Source organism: Labrus bergylta, chromosome 10 (assembly GCF_963930695.1).
Source record: "Labrus bergylta chromosome 10, fLabBer1.1, whole genome shotgun sequence".
Classification (NCBI taxonomy): Eukaryota; Metazoa; Chordata; class Actinopteri; order Labriformes; family Labridae; genus Labrus; species Labrus bergylta.
Genome location: NC_089204.1, coordinates 1,020,227 through 1,033,439, shown reverse-complemented (window position 1 = coordinate 1,033,439; position 13,213 = coordinate 1,020,227). Strand labels below are relative to the sequence as shown.

General features: G+C 36.7%; 1 long non-coding RNA gene across 1 annotated transcript; it reads left to right on the top strand.

The window, feature by feature from the left end:
- Nucleotides 1-48: 48 nt before the first annotated feature.
- LOC114920939 (uncharacterized) lies at nt 49-12,696 on the top strand. Its single transcript, XR_003809226.2, has 3 exons — nt 49-254; nt 9,402-9,490; nt 12,112-12,696. It is a non-coding gene; the product is annotated as an uncharacterized lncRNA (long non-coding RNA).
- Nucleotides 12,697-13,213: the final 517 nt, after the last annotated feature.

Below are 13,213 nucleotides of genomic sequence, written 5' to 3'. Positions count from 1 at the left end.
CCCAATCAGAAGCAAGTAAACGAAACTAGTCTGTTATTGGTCGTTTTTGTTAAAGACAACGGCATGCGTTTAGTTTGGAGTGTTAGATTCGGCACAACACACCGCTTATATGCTTAAGACCTCTAGTTATGGTGACATTTACATGTAGGACAAAGGCAATGATTTAAAGCTGAACCATACACTTTACGTTCTGAGTGACTGTGAGTGAGGACGTAAAGTCAAGAGAAAGCTGTTGTGAGGCATTTCTAATTGAGGTGAGCCAAGCCACTGACTAGTCTGTGAATTACCTGGAATCATTCAAATTTTAACCTATATTTGTGTCATGTTCTGGGCAAGATAAGCTTCCTTCTATGACCAATGGTTCGCAATTTGCTCAAAGTGCTTTGGGCATGTACATTATTATTAGAATGATTAGCATGCAAATCTTGTATAGCCCCCTGGCACTGGCACAGCACATCTACCCTTAAATTGCTCTTTCACACTCATTCATATTAAGCTTTCTTTTGGTTGCATCTTATTGCAAAGCTGATGATCTTCATAAATTAAAGCCTGTAATTTTTGTTCCCTAATAATATATAACACAGAGGGAGACCTTTAACACCAATGTATATCCAAAAGACAATGGCCACCTGAACTACTTTATTTTGAAGTTTCTTACAGATAGCCCAAAGTATTTTAATTTCCCTTGTTGTGCTGTAAGGATTAGAGTATCTGTTGATTTATAAAACACTGGTTGGACATGATACCTGGTTTAGCTGCCAAATCAATGTTTTGATCATTTTAAATGATTTCATATCAAAGAGATATTATGATAAACAGGCCATGACACAGTTACAGAACATACCAATGGACAAAAAGGAATCTACAATGTTATTGGTAACTGAAGGATTATGAATCATGTTTGAAGAGTAATGTCCCACTTTATTCAAGCCTCTAACGTTCTGCTGCTTTATGTGTAGGCCTATTCATTGATAATGAAAAAAAAGTACATTTGGAACTGTTGTGAATATTTTAACAAGATATTTAAAGGCATTTTTGTTTCTCTGAACTTTGTGTTTGGCAAAATTCCCTTCATCTGTTTGGAAAGATTATAAATTGGCCAAATGAAAATGTAATTGAGGACAACCAATAATTAAATGATACTAAGTTTTAGCTAGAATCAGACAAATATGAAAGTACAAGAAAACACAACCAAAAAATCAGACTAGAGATATGATGCAAGCCTGTGTCCTGAAACATTTTGATTGCAAACAAAATAGTTTCAATCTGTGTTATCCAGTGCTTTCTGTGATCTAATGTAAAAACAAACTAACAAACAAAAACCTGCATGAGGACCTTGTGTTCCCCTTGACCTCCCTGTATACCCTAAGATAAGAGATTAAAACAGTCAAGCTTTGCATAACGCTGTGAATATTAAACTGGGCAGATATGGCTTATGCTATATTGAATGTCACCCCAAACATGTAAAATCACTATATCATCCTCTTAAGTATGCAACCATTAACTGGTATCACTCACTCAGCCTTATTGTGACTTAAATTACTTATGTGACAAGTTGATGAGCACAGTAGCTCTGGAGGTAAATGAGAGTCACAAAGTCCTGTTAATACTAAACAATTTTGGCATTACAGGTCTGAATCATTCCCTTCAATCCTTATTGATTACCAGACTTTGTGCTCTATTTCACACTTGAATTAATGTTACTTAGCTCTCCCACATTCATCTCTGTGTTTCTCGCTCTCTCTCTGTTTCTCTCTCCCTGGCATGTGCTCCAGTTCATTATTTTTCGTCATTTCTTGGTAATTTGGAGTTGGCTTTTTAAAACTTAGAGCCTCTTATTAAGTTTTGGGCATGGTGGATAAGAGGAAAGACTGGAAGAGCACAGAGATAAACTAATCATCTTAAAACCCTAATTATTTGTATCTTACTGTGACAGACTGTTTTGCGAGCCAGCCAAATTGAGCCTCAAATGAGGAAAGGCATATCTGTGGAAGTGGTAATAATTTTAAGTCATCTCGATCTGGCGTGGTGTGGCAGAATTCATTAGTGCAGATTAGCACTGTGTGTACAAAGTAAATGAGATATCTAATAGCAAACGTGGAGGTCCAGAGACTCTTCATTTCCTTCCCAGTATTAGAGACGATGTTAAAAGGGTTAACATTGTGTCTTTTGCCAAACGGTTACACTAAATCTTGTCACTTCACTGTTGACTTCTCACCTTCCTCGAGATTTCATCTGCAAAGAGGTGACAAGAAATCCCAATAAACTGTTCTGCTCTGATGCAGAGGCAAAGGGTTTTTTTTTCTCTCACAAGGATATGAAGCTAGTTAATTATGTGTGTAAGGAGAAGGTTGTGGAAAATAATAAGATTACAAAGAATAATTTGCTGATATAATTACACCAAAATTGGGTACACACAATTGTACGATACGTGTATTGCTTGACCTGGGTTAGCCAGTGAAATAAATCCTCCTTCTATAGCCTTTGTTAATTTGTTTTTATCATCTCCAAGTGGTGTTTGTGCAGGCAGTTCAATTTGCATGTGTAATTCCACTGTGCAAATTGACAACAAGTAGATAATTCGAGGAAATAGGCTGGTTGCAGGCCCCTGCTATCTTCCCAAGCCTATTCATTTTGAGGAACTGCTGAGGCATGAAACTCATACATCAACTATTTCCTGACAACGCTTAGGCTTATTGTCCCTTAAAATGTCATTACAGCCATTATTTATGAAGCTAATTCATTTATTAAACCATATTTACTCGGACAGAATTTGTCACATTCTATCCATTCACGGGCATTAGTTTTAAACAATGTCTATCAATGAGAATGTGTGATCACGTACAGCCCCGAAAAGTTTTGAGTCAAACCCCATTTCTCACTCATAATAGTAGAAATATTGCTAAAATAAATTCTCTTTTATTGACTATATTAACTCAAACTTTTCATAGCTGAAGCCTATACTTCTCGTCACAGAAGTTAAATGAAAAAACGTACAAAGACGCTGCATCGTTTCTTTAATTCTGTCATAACAGAGCATGAGTGTAATCAGGTGAATTCAAGCTATTTAAGTAGCCCTGATAAACCCCATCTGACATTCTCCTTCTCTCCCAAATAAGCATGTACCAGTGATTTTCAATGTTGAAGTCAGACATCTGAAGCTAAGGAGCATCAAGCCTCCTGGCCTGATGCTGCTGACTTATGGATCTGTCAGTTTAGCGCAGCAACACTTAATGACAGTGTGGATAATTTGCAATTGTGAGTGATGAAGTAACACATAGGGGGGGTCATACATTTTAAGGGTACATGTACTCTTTGGATTATTCCGTCATACAATTTCTTCTGCATCTCTTTCTTTGGACTTACCTGTCACCCAAAAGCACTTATCACAGCAGTAGCAAAGAGTTGTGTTTGAACTGTTTTAAAATATTGATTTGAAAGCATGACATTTTAATTAATACTGGGTGTTAGCTGTCATATAGGCAGCCAACCTCATTGGTTAGAATATGAGACAGGCGAGGTAGGGGCAGTGAAGATAAGACTAAAGCACTTACTGTGAAAAGGCTGTAAAATGGGATGAATGTGGAGGGAGAGAGACAGTCATGGGCAGAATTTATGGTGGAAAAAAACAGTAATATCTGTGCTCACTGTATTTCTGTCAAGGTCTATTCTCTACCCGATAACACAAATCATGGAGACACAGCATGCCTTCTGTCTTCCACAGGTTGCAGCGTACATCTTGTTACTGAGAGTCTGTGTAGCAAGCGTGCTGAGAACCAACCAGAGGGGAAATTAGGTAACTTTGTAGCACTCCATTGAACAGCAATAAGCTTTTAGGGCTTAGCAAGCATAAACACATTAAACTGATGAGATTCATCAGCACTCTTGTGTCAAATCTATTGTGCCCAGAGGCAGAGCTCAGCTGCAACAGCAAACTGCAGAGCAAAGAATCTTTGACTAACAAGAGCTGTGTCCTTTCGATGTTTCCAGGTTTACCCCATCTAAAGCAGGGGATGTCTCAGCGCTATGGTTGTCAGATTTTTATACATATACACCATTTAACTACAGTGGCTGAGAAGTGCAAACCAAAATGACAAAGTGTGAAACACTTTTGCAAAGCTTGACACAAATTTACACTTTGGAAAACATTTTCACATTTAAAACAATATTTCTAAAGCAAAACACAGCACTGAGACACATTTACAGAATGGCAGAATGGTAGAATATTCCCGGGAAGGGAATGTACTAAAAGCAAGAAGTGACCTGGAAGTGATTGAGGAGTTATAAAGACTGTGTTAAATCTCTTATGCAGAGTTAATGGTCATCAAATCATGTTTTGTCCATTTTGTCTTTCCACCCAAAATAATAAATTGACCGCTCACTCAATCACTTCTTGGACACTCCTGTTTGGTATATTGCCTTTCATGTAAGAAATCTGTCGCTTGTACATTTGTTTGGCGACTGGTAAAAGTGTTTCTATCTTGTAAATGTGTTTTGTAAATGGAAGCCTACATTTGTTTTGTCTTTGGTAAAAGTCTGTTGCTTTAGTCATTTTGTTTTATTAAATGTTTAAATGTTTTCCAAAATGTATATTTGTCTCAAGCTTTTCAAAAGTGTTTCAAACTTTGTAATTTTGGTTTGCACTTCCCAGCTATCGTATTTATACTATATACTATAGTTATATATTTATACTATATTTATTTATACCTTTGAATACTAGATAAAAGTAATAACTTGAGGTAGTGACTGTGTAGCAAGATTAATTGTTATGTTAGGTGTTAAACCTGAAGCCAGAGTCCTCAACATAATGAAGCTCTCTGTTAAAGGCCCTGACACACCGAGGAGATCGTCGGCCGTCGCTCCTTGTTGGACCGTCGGTGAGCGGTCGTCGCCTTAGTTTTTGCGGTGTGTCCGGCTCTGTCACTACCTTTTTTTTTTGCCAATTCAACATGTTGAATCACCGTCGATGAGAGGGATCTCTCTGATTGGCTGTTCGAAGGTTTCATTTCTCTCCAGCTCTCCTCTCAGGTTCAGGAAAGCCCCTTGAGGACGCCGCTGTGCTATCCATGCTTTCACCCATTAGTGCGGTTTCTCCTTAAATGTCTTTTCTTTTCCCACTAAAAGAAATGGCTGATAACACCAGCCCCATTTTCACCTTTTAATCAGACGTTATTCTCCATCAGTGGGCTACCTATAATACGAGTGGTGGGCCACAGCAGTATGAAATTGGTCTTCTCATATATCATATCATAACAACGAGCTACCTCCGCCCCTCACGCATGAGCAGAGCGTACGTGGTGGTTGGCCGTCGGCTGTAGTCCTTGCGGTGTGTTCTAGTACAACTTTTTGGCCAAGACGTGAGGCGACGCCACAGACGGCCTTCGTCACCACTAGTTCTTTGCCGTCTGTCTGGTGTGTCAGGGCCTTGACCCGATTAGTTCAACATGTTAGCTTATGTTGCACCTTCCTTCTATACTCTTTTTGAAACAGTATTTATTCTCAGCTGAAGAAACATCAACAGCTGATGGAAATGTTTTGTAAATTAGTCATGCAGTTAGACACAAACTGTATGCATCCCATTGCTGAAACATTTATGCAAGCAGTAGCCTAAGTGATGCAGGATATCTACCCCTCCCTCCAGTCTTCCCATCCTCTCTTTTCCCCGTTTGCTTAAGTTATAGTAAAACTATAAATTTCACACAACAGATCATCCACACACAGACACAATGATGAAAGAACATCAGACCACTGGGATCTGGTTTTGCAGCTACGCAGTTTATAAAATGTATTTGTTGATAGATAGAAAGATATATATATAGATAGATAGATGTATACATATATATATATATATGGGGGTAGTAATAGTAATAAGTAAATGTCTTTGAACAGCATGGCAGCATTCTCAGCAGGAGAACATTCAGTATTTGCTGTTGGTTCTCTGTATTTGATGTTTAATTGGTGTAATCTCAGACAGAGGATTTAACTCTGATAAAGCTATCCATTTAAATTAAAATATTTCTTCTCAAAGGTAAGAAGGCCCTTCACATTATTTCAGCATTTATCTGTTGTCTCTTCCTTTCCAAATGACTATAACCTCTTACGTTGGATAGTTTCACAGGAGGCATCCAGATCAGCATGAAATTAGCTCAGTCTGAATCTTTCTATGGTCCAATCAGACGAGCTGAGATTTTATCTGAGCTGGCCTGACTGTCAGATGAAATGGATTAGATTCATAGGTTCACTCGCATGATTGATTATAGCAGCTTTAATGGAAGGTACAACCTTTTTTTCTATTTATCTTTTTTCCAATTTTCTTGTGTGAGAAGGACGATTGCATATTGAATTCAAATTTCCCCACCACTAATTTAGAGTGGACACAATGATAAGGTAAAGCTGTGGGTTAATCACATTAGCTTTCACAAAAACACTACAACCAGTACACAAGTACCTATTCCATGGATTATTCTGTGACACTTCAATGGTGCTTTTCTATATTATCCAGAGGTCCCTTGTATACCTCACACTGCAGATGTTGTTGTGGCCTAAATGTTTGCACTCAGAGCTGTTTATTGTCTGACAGAAATAAATTCCTCAGACTGATAGGAATGATTAACCTAATACATTTATTATGGTTTTAGGATCGGGTAGGTGGCTCAAATTACATCAGAAATTGTTCCAGGCATTCAAAAACATCAAACTTGCTTTTAATTATTTCCCCAAGGGGACAATAAAGAGCATCATATCTTAAGATATGGTATTGTATTGTTTGTAACGTATCATATCCTATTATATTGTGTTGTATCATTGCATTGTTACATATCTTATCGTATTGTTGTCTCGTATTGCATCAGATCGTATTTAAATTGAGAAATACCCCCAGTTATAACTTGTTCTTTGTAAAATGTTTTTTGTGACTTAATGATAACACATTATTGTACAGCTGAAAGGTTTTATTTAACAAATAAATACATTTTATTTATTCAATAAAAAGAAACAGATTCTTAAAGACATTTGAAGTATGACTATTTACAACCAAACTATAGCACATTTCATTTATTGTTTCCATAAGAACTCTTACTGTTTTAACTGAAATGTTAACTTTAAAGCAGGGAACTGAAATGGTGATACTGATGAAAGTCATTCTTTTGTTTCATCATCTGCACTGAGCACCAAGGACTGATACTGTAAAGAAGGTTTGAAAAAAGGAGACAAGGAAAAGGATGCATGTTAAGTTGAACTGTGCTAATAAGGTTAAATACAGAGCAGCACCAATATTAATTACTTATTAATAATCTTTTGCTGGTAATTCATTAATGTTAAAAATTGCTCAAAACAGATGTTAGGAATAACAATCCACTCTTGTTGTGGCATACAATGTTACGCTGTGCCGTCAATCGACCCCTCTGGAATCCTTATTCTACTACAATGATTTTTTTTTTTTTTTGCAGTGGCATATTTTCAGCCTACATTTTTTTTTTTATCCCTTTTCCTTGTTTTTCTAAACCACCTCACTTTTACCTGATTGATTCAAAAGTCCCCCTAAGTTCTTCATTGCAGTGTCAGAATGCTTTGTGAGTCATATATTTTATTTGACCTCCTTTACATTAAAGCCAACAGCAAATACAAACTCCTGTGCACCTATATTAAGTTTACAGGTAAGCTCTCCATCACAGCATCATGGCACAAGAGGAGGGGGGAAAAAAGGCCTCATATTGTGGAAATCTTTTTCTCCATAGAAAAATAGAGGGGGAGAGAGAGTAGGAGAAGGAATGCCTTGCCTTCCTCATTACACTGCTGTCATTTACTCTTCATCCCCCGTACTCTTTAGTGGCATTAAGACGGGATGTAAATTTGACAGTTAACGCTGTTAGAAAATGGCTAGTTCAAGAAGGGCAGGAATTAGAGATGGGCATTAGACGTTGATAAGCTCCTTTCCTCTGCCGCGGCGGCTGCTTAACATTCATGGGAAAGTCATCATCAAACAACGTTATCACAGCTCTGTTGACGGCTGAGGAACATCATCACTATGATAATTTTTTTTTATAGCTGTGAGCCAAAAAAGCACTCTTTTATTTCAGCGGTTTGTTAATGAGATAGGAGCTTGTTGGTATGGGCAAATGCAAACTTGCCGCTCTCCAGCATTTGTTTGAGTCCCCCAGCCTCACCGCATTCATCTCACTGCCCCCCTACCCCTCCCCCCAACACACACACACACACACACACACACACACACACACACACATTGTGTTTAGTGTTGCAAGGAGGGAGGGAGAGGCGTTTTTATGTACTCCTCGGAAGTGCTCTGTGTACATTGCTGAAGGAGGGCCTTTATGTGTACCTTTGCAGATCAGTCGCTCAAAGAGAGGAAAACAGGGTTATATCAACAAACGCTCTCTCCTAACAGACCTGTAGCTGGCACCTGTCACTCACCTGGGATTTGGCCATCTGAATAGAAGGAGAATATTGATGGCTATTGAAGTTGAGTTCACTCCCAGCAGTAAGAGCATAAGGCAAACTCCTCCTTTAATGATAAAAGGCTACTTAAGCTGCCAGGACGTTGAGGCCTTCCGTACATATGGTTCTTAATCACTTGTATTGTTTCTTCACATTTATTCATCGTGCCCATGGCAGCCCAGTTCAGGGGTTTCTTGTTCTCTGGTATCTGAAGCAATTCACATATGTTCTAGCTGCCAATGCTAATCAGCTTTCCTATGGATCGGGATGCAAAACTGTGGGCCGTAGATACCAAAATCAGATTTTGGCTTTATCACTGTTGTGTTTGTGGAGAGGGTTAAGAGAGATTTCATCTTTAGAAATCCTTACCAAGGGAGATGACAAATCATCTCTAACTTGGTCTCATTAATTCTAAAAACTTTTTGTTTGCTTAGGGCACAAAGCTAAGTAATGAAATATATCAAGCTGAAATGTAACAGACATATAGAATGTCCTTAAACCTTGAGTATTTCATTTATAGAATATATTCAACAACTATATATAGCTCCCTGTTGTGTCCAAAAATAAAGAATATGAATTGATCATTGAGTACATAGAACTATTCAGACCTATTTTACCTCTTTTATCTGAGGCTATTTCAACTGTAGTAAGTATTAACTTTGCTCACTCAATATGTGAATAATTAGCAAAAAACAATAAGAATGTTATTCTACATACATACCATAACATACCAGTGTTATATATTCATAATATTCACTTTATCACTATTGTATTAATGCTTTATGAGATCTTTAGTTATGTTTGAAGTTATATTTTAATTGCAATACTACATTCAGTAAATATATTTAGTGGCATCTGTTCCCTTGTGTGAGTGAGTAAAAAAGTGTGTTTTAATTCTTATCAGTTTGTATTTGTTGAATAATGCTGGTCTTTGTTTCTTTTTTAAGACAGAGGGGGTCTCCTGGCACACAGCAGCAACCTAAAGCAGGTGGGAGAACACACAGCAGCAGTCTGCCTGTCTCCACGATGCAGTGAGGTAATTGTTATGGCAGATTCAAAAAGTCAACAACTATGTGGCATAAAATTACTCTCGACGTAGAATACTGCGTAAAATTCAAGCATGTCAATTAATATTCCGTTTTCTCAGGTGAAGTGTAGATGTGTTTTTCACTGCTTTTTCAAACAACTTCATAATGATAATGTATAGTGTAGTTTATAACCACATAGTGGACAAAAAGTATATATTATCTGAAAAGATGAACAATATTTGTTTTGTTATGAAATTATTTAGGGGGTGTTTACAAATAGATGGTAATGTCAGATAATTTGACATTATGTGATAGTTATCTCAACATGCATGAAGTATTGTTGGTGTTTTAAAGTAATGAATATAATTTAAAATATAACATTCAAACACAGAATTTGAAATGTAAACATATATTAATTGATGTATTCATTGTAAACAGTTTATTATTTTCATGCTGTGAAAGTGTCAAATAGATTTAATCAGGCAGGATTTGTTATTTTGAAAGTATTCTTTTTGTTCTTGTTACATGACTACACATTTAGTTTACTCAACAGTTTAAATATTTCTGTTGTTAAACGATTGATTCTTCTGCATTGGTGGACCAATTCCAAAATCTTGACATACAACTAATAACAGTCTGGAGGAAACGTGTTTGAGGATACAGGATGTTAAGTGTCAGCACTTTATTGACATACAGCTCTTATTCTTGTGTCAACACTTCTCGTTTCTGCATTGCTTCCATATTTTAAAATGATAACTTAATCACATTGTCAAAATCCCCATTCCCTCTCATCAATCCCATGTTGAGCTTTAGTTGTGATCTTCTCTTCCTTTTGCTCTCATATTTTGAATTCACACTATTTATCTGGTTGGGTTTCCACACTGGTGTATGAGGATGTCTGGATTACTCTTACTGAAATAGCTGTTACTCAGATTTGGGTCATCTAATCCATCAAGGGAAAAAACACAAATAATCCAACTTTTTTTGTCATGGTCTATCTGCTTGTCACCATGTGGCTGCAGAAGCTTACAGTAGTATTTATAGGTAATCTGCACCACTTTTGTTTCCTATAAAATTGATTATGATTTTGTTATTGGAATTTAAAACTTGTGTTTGGTCGAAGGTTATTTAAGGCCTATAACTACCTATTGGTATTAACAGCTCTCCCTTTTTATTGATCTGTGCTAAATACTCTGTTGACATCATTAACTGAGCACAGTGTTAGAGCCGGCTGTAATGTAACTGTTTTCATAATTAATAATATATTAATTTATTATTAGCAGGTTTAATGAAACTGATAATATTAGTTATTAGGTGTACAGTTTCAACAGAAGGAAAATCAACTCGTTCTGTTCAATAAAAGTGGCAACATGAAAGAAATAAAGTGAAGAAGCAAAGAGCATTGAAGCTAACGAAGTGTATTACACACTTATTAAAGTAATTTTCACTTTGCCTCCGAGACCTGGCCAAAAACACTTTCAAATTCTCATTGTACTCCGAGGTAGGCTATTTCTTGTTAACTTTGAAGTAAGCTGAAAAACGTATAGGTAGACAGGGGAGGAATCAAATAATCAGTAACTTCAAACAGCATGCTGCCACTTAGCACTCCTGAAGCTAATGTCCCCGAGACATTCAGAATGGAAATTATACAAACTCATTTAGCGGCAGCAAATTGGTCTAAGTTCAATCAGAAAACAGACTGACACTGAACAAGAAGTGCAGCCTAATTATACTTGTTTGTCAAATAAAAATTTCATTTGGGCAGAAATGAAACCTCCAAGCGACTTCTTTTAAGGTGAGTTCCTCGTTGTATTATCAGCTAAATGCAGTAAAATCCATAATCATATGATGATAATGAAAATGGAGCCAATGTTAACATTCAGGCTTTCGATGCCCGGGGCACATGGCGATAAAAATTAAGTACCATAGTCCTCTGCCAGGCACGCTGACATCCGGGCTGGTCTTTAGCCTCTTAGATGCGTTTTTGCATTTTAAAAACTTTATCAAAGCACTGTTGCAATGTGGAAAATGTCAACGTGAAATGCACTGAAGGCAAATTGGAATTTCATTAATAGTAAAATTATTGCTTTTGACTGATGTATTACTATGCTTGTTAAGAGCTGGAGAGTGGAACACTTGTCTGTCTGGTCGGTGGTTTCGCCTCTTCTTGTCCCATGCCATATGCTGAAAGTTAGAAATCTATTCTCCAAAGGAATAATAAGAAGTTGTTAAAGTTGCTGGAAGTGAAGAAAATCTAGTCTAGGATGTATCTATCAGGTAGTGAGCAATAAGTCATACCTGTGGTAATGTGGTGATGCTGAGCTTATTGAAGAGTAAACGAGTAGAACACACTCTTGTGTTAGATTCAACATTATCTAATTTCTTTCTTATTTGCTGTCTCTTTGTTGCATGTCATTGATTGGATATTTACCTCATGATTGAACAATAAATAAAGCTCAAGTCCATTTAACAGAATTTGGATTTATGCTGTACAGCAGTGAAGTGTGGTGTATCTAATCTTAAAGAACAGACTCCAAAGATCCCACTGTGGTATATAGATATACCTGAAGGTGTCAGTTCACTGCGTCTTGCAAGTAGTGTTCACTGATTTTCTTTATAATCCTTTCAGTGTCGATCAATGTTGGAGAAGAAAAATGAAAACAGCGTGTCAGATGGAGGACATTTTCTGACAGCACAACTGCACAACTGCAAAGAACTCATGTAAATACATGGTTTGTTGTTTGGTTTTCATATGTGCTTTTCAGTTCCAGGTGGACCTCATTTATTACCTTGAAAATCTGTTTTAAATGTTCAAAGACAAGCAGCTTAACATTTTAAGAGATATGATTTTCAGGTTTCTATTTACTCTTAGACAGCTGGTAATCAAGAATGCAAAGAAATATCATTTATGTTTTGAAGAAGTGTTAGCTCTCACTTAATACCATTATGTCTTTATTAGAATTCAGCAGTAAGAGTTAGTAAGACAAATTATTCTATTGGTAAGCTATGAAATGCCTTGGCAAACTAAGCGTGTGACCAAACTAAAGCGTGTTTTTTACAATATTGGAATTCATGAAGTGAGTCACTTTTGGGGGCTGATTGGAAACTTGAATAAGTAATTCTATGTTGTCTTCAGGGATACCAAAATCACTTGGTCTGGCTTGTTATAAAATTATGAATGAAATATTTGTCTATAATAAAATAACAACATGAACTGTTTCTGTCCTGTTTTAAACAGTATGGCATTGCTTGATATTCAAAACTCAGACAGCAGCTTGTCCGGTTTACCCGCCTGTGTTCAGTGACGTGCCATTCACAGGGCTCATACATTTGTTACATTTTTTTAAATTGTTTAAGTTTACATTTTCCTTGCATTACAATTAAAAGTTGTGAAATGGCAAAATACTGTTTCATGAAAATAATAATACGTTTGTTTGATACAAAATGCCCAAAAAATATATTTATTAAAATGTGTCCAAATCAGTGTTTGGTAGTACTGCTACAATGAAAGAGCTTTTACATTTTGAAAGCAAAGATCTCTAAGCTATTCAACTCTGTTTAAAGCCGATTTACTGATCAGCTGGTAAAAGAGCCAAGTGAGCCTGTTGATCTGAATGAATCATGGTAAACTTTGTGTAGTGTCAGCTGAGATAGACATTTTCAGTACACACAACATACAGTTGCAACGGGTTTGAAAACAACCTTTAAAAGATAATCCAACAGTGAAATGT